The sequence below is a fragment of the Arachis stenosperma genome, chromosome 9 (genome assembly GCF_014773155.1).
Source record: "Arachis stenosperma cultivar V10309 chromosome 9, arast.V10309.gnm1.PFL2, whole genome shotgun sequence".
NCBI classification, from domain to species: Eukaryota; Viridiplantae; Streptophyta; class Magnoliopsida; order Fabales; family Fabaceae; genus Arachis; species Arachis stenosperma.
Window position 1 is genome coordinate 133057836 of NC_080385.1, and position 4832 is coordinate 133062667.

Below are 4832 nucleotides of genomic sequence, written 5' to 3' on the forward strand. Positions count from 1 at the left end.
GATGTACCGATGAGCTTGTATTTTTGAGTTGGTATCTAGAGAAAAAGGTTGCCCTTTCCTCTTTCCACCAATTGGTCGCCCCAAGCATGCAAAGTAGCTATCATGACATACGTCAGCTTCACTGCAATTATCATAATTTCGTGTCCTCCTACTCAGCCTTGTATCCACATCTGGACTTAAATACCTTGAGCAAAATGTCAAGCATTCCTCGGCTAAATATCTTTCAGCAATTGAACCTTTGGGGCGGCTCTTATTGCGAACGTAGGACTTTAACCTACACAAATATCTCTCAATGGGGTACATCCACCTAAATTGAACTGGGCCACCCAACCTCAACTCGTTTACCAGATGAATAGGCAAATGGACCATTATATCAAAGAAACTAGGAGGAAATATTCTTTCCAATTGGCACAGAATCTCTCTAATATCTACTTCCAAATGCTCTATTGTATCATTTTCAACAACTTTTTGGCACAAGGAACGAAAGAATGAACCTAGATAAATTAAAGGGCCAGCTACTTGATTCTGCATTGTGCATTTTATAGCTACTTGCAACAAATAATGCAACATAAAATGAGCATCATGACTTTTGTAGCCTGATATTTTTTTCTCAGCAACATGAACACACCGAGAAATATTTGAGGCACTACCAGATGGCAATTTTACTGACTTCAAAATATTACAAAAAATGGTTTTTTCTTGATTAGAAAGGTTAAAACAAGCCTTAGCAATTTTTGCTTTCTTGCCGCCATCTATCTCCTTTGGTTGAAGTTTTTTTCTTATGCCCATATCTTTGAGATCGTAACGAGCATTTGCATGATCTTTGGACTTTCCTGGAATGTCTAATAAAGTTCCAATTATGTTATCACATACGTTTTTCTCAATGTGCATAACATCAAGACAATGGCGCAATGTATTTTGCTTCCAATATGGCAACTCAAAGAAAATGGACCTTTTCTTCCATGGACCATCAATTTTATTTTTTTGCTTCTTTCCAAATACATTTTCAAAATCTTTCAAATCTTCAAAAATTTGTTCCCCATCTAATAAAGCTGGTGAAGACCTCAATTCAACATCGCCATTGAAAGATCTTTTGTCCATCCTATATGGATGATCCATAGCCAAAAATTTACGGTGATCCATGTAACACATCTTCCGGCTATGTTTTAAATAACAAGATGAGGTGTCATAATTACAGCAAGGACATGCTAACTTTCCCTTTGTGGTCCAACCGGATAACATAACATAAGCTGGAAAGTCACTTATGGTCCATAAAAGTGCTGCATGTAGTTGAAAAGTTTTATTCTTTGAAGCATCATATATTTCCACTCCAACTTCCCATAAAACCTTCAACTCTTCAATTAATGGCTGAAGATACACATCAATGCTTTTTCCAGGCGAACATGGTCCAGGGATGAGCAAGGACATCATGACATACTCTGGTTTCATGCAACACCATGGAGGAAGATTGTATGCGACCAAAACTACCGGCCATGTACTATGGGAGATGCTCATGGTTCTAAATGGATTAAATCCATCGCTACCTAGCCCTAATCTTATGTTACGAGATTCTTTAGCAAAATCGGGATGAAGCCTGTCAAAGTCTTTCCATAATTGGCCATCAGCTGGGTGTCTTAACTTTCCATCCTTTGAACGATATTCATCGTGCCACCTTAATGATTCAGCTATTTTGGAACACAGGAACAGCTTCTTAAGCCTTGGAATCAAGGGAAAATGCCTCAAAACCTTCGCAGGCATAGGTTTTTTCTTCAACTTATCAACTTCTATATCTACTTCAACATTTTTTATGTACCTGGAAGCTCCACAAATTGGACAAAATTCATCATCTTCATATGTATCCCGGAACAGAACACAATCGTTGGGACAAGCATGAATTTTATTATAACCAAGTCCTAAATCTTTTACCATGGCCTTGATTTTATTGAAAGAATTAGGAATATTCAAATGAGGAATCGCTTCTTTCAGTAATTCAAGTAGAGCAGTAAAGGATGCGTTGCTCCAACCATTAAGAGTTTTCAACAAATACAATCGGATAACGAATGATAATGTCGAAAATTTTTTACAGCCAGGATATAACTCTTGTTTTCCTTCTTCAAGCAAGTTATAAAACTTTTTTGCATCTTCGTTTTGCCCATCAGCATCTTTATCTCCTTCAAGCATATGCCGAAACGTCTCGTTTAGCAGCCCATGAATGTCGTCGACAAATCCTTCATGGACTTCACTCTCATCGGATTCACTATCCATGTGACTTATCCTTTCGCCGTGATGAACCCACACAGTGTAACCTTTTTGAAATCCCTTACTTATTAAATGATCATAAACTTCATCCCTTCGCCCCCAACTAAAGTTATTACATATAGAACAAGGACAAAGAATTTCTTGTCCTTGTGGTCTACCTCTAGAAAAGGCAAAATCCAAAAATGAATTAACACCATGTTGGTAACCCTCAGTATGTCTTGGTAAACTAGTCCACCCTTTGTCCATTACTTTGTCAACTAAAATAAAAGAACACGGGCATATGTTTTAGACTAACTATAAGTGATTTTTTCTAATCAAGAGCTTATTGCTTCTAAAAAATTTCTAGAAGTCAACCACACATGTTCGAAAAAGAACATCTCAACCAATCAAGAGACTAACAATTTGTATCTAACAAACTATGCAAAGAAGCTTAAGCAAACAATTAATCAGTAAATATTCTTAACAATTAAATTTTCAAACAAATTTAAAAAGATAATATATTAAATGATTTACCTGTAGTGTAGCTCAATGTCTAAGGTAATCACAGCTACAGAGAGATCCGCTATTTGATTCTCTTTTTCTGGTTTTAAAGAGACAAACTAAAACAGCAACAAAAAATAAAAATATCAGTAATTCATAAACAGATTTTTTAACAAAAAATTCACTTTTAAAACCAGTTTTTAGAAATCTTATTTTCAAAAGTGATATATAACTAAAAAATCAAACAATAGAATTATCAATTAGCAGAATAATATTATCATTACTCTTTAAATTTTAGTTCACAAAGTAACACATCGTAATTTCAATTGTGGTTGATAAGAAGATTTTAGAAAAGAAAGAGAGGAAGGGGTGGTTCCTAATTAGTGATGAGTCACAAGTGACACATGTTGAAAATGAAAGGCTGATATTGGTGTGGGGGTTCCCTTCACAAGACATGCATCAGGCACCATAATCAATTATTAAGAAAAGTAGATAAAAGGGGTACCCAAATAAATAAAACAGTAAACAATAATATTAATAATAATGATGAAAGAAATAGAAAATAACAAATAGAAAATGCTAGCTGTAAAGAATGGTGCAAAGCAAAGAGCGAAGGATTAGAAGAATGAAATAGAAAATAACAAATAGAAAATGCTAGCTGTAAACAAGTAGCCGTTTGAACTTTGAAGAATGAAAGTAACATATGTGGGACTGTGTTTAAGTCTATCTGTCTAACAATGACATCCTCTAAACCCCCATAATAATTATTATTTTGGATATAATCGGAATTAACATTTCATGAGAATTTCAGTTGTTTTTGTTGTTAATAAAAACCTTGCTTAAGGTTTGATTTTTGTGCATTATGATGAGTCAGCGTCCAGCAGTCACCTACCTGTCAATCCTGATGGGTTGGAACTTCATTATTTGTTAACAACAAATTAAAGAAAAATGTATTAGCTCAAATAAAATGATGTTGTTTTTGGTTTTCTACTAAAGCTTAGCTTGCAATATGCTACATGCTTATAAAATTGACTGATCCATTGATATGCTTAAGAAAAGAAGAGCAGAAATCGGAGAAGCAGCAAGCCAGATTGCCATTAAAACCAGTATTACATACATATGTTCAAAGGGGTCATCGATTGGAATTTGGTCATTGTAACCGCGAATCAAGAATGGGGAGCATCTATAAGCATCACATTTTCCATCAAATATTTAAAATAATAAATATTTATCCTGGTTAATTGAAGTATGTAGGAAGAAGAGCAGAATTTATGCTGATCTCTAAGTCAAATAGTTGGAATAAGCATGAAATTCCTCTGTTATCCCAGATGAAACCAACCAATATGAAAAGCAGTCCACAACTCACTCAAATAATAACATTATACAACAAGGCTAAAATAAACAAAGCAGATACAAGCAGTCCACAACACACTACTCACAGATAATAAAATTCAAACCACAAGTACCCAGTCCAAATTCAAACCAAATTCAAACCAGAACAAAAGCTCAGTCAACATTCAACCCTCATCTTGCTCATGTTCACAAATATCACCACTTTCCACAGCTAACAAAAATACCCAACAACCAATCAAGCCCTAAGTAAGAAACAGAAAATCAGAGAAGAAGACTTACCACAAACGGCCAATGCAGCAAACCAGCAGCAGCGAAGCAACAGCAGCAAACCAGCAGCAGCCAAACAAAACACTGAAGCAGAAGCAGCAAGGTAGAAGCAGCGAACCAGAAGTAGAACAGGGGAGATGCAGGACGCCGTGGAGAAGCAGTGAAGCCTCGGAGAGGGGAGAAGCACTGACGCCGCAGAGAGGAGAGACTCAACGACGCCGGGAAGAAGGAGGCAGCGACGATTCGGGAAGAACGCAGCACAGCGACGAATTGGGAAGAACGCAGCGCAGCGACGATGATGGTGCGAGGATGGTGAGTTGCAATTTGGGGCTTCCTGGTGACTTGCGATGCGTCTCTGATTCTGATTGCTGGGTTAGGGTTCGGTCAGTGGAAGGAGGAAGAGCGTTCTTCGCTCTTTGCTGGCCTGGTTTATTTCGAAGAGAAGATGAGGGCTTAGCTTAGCTTTCCTACTT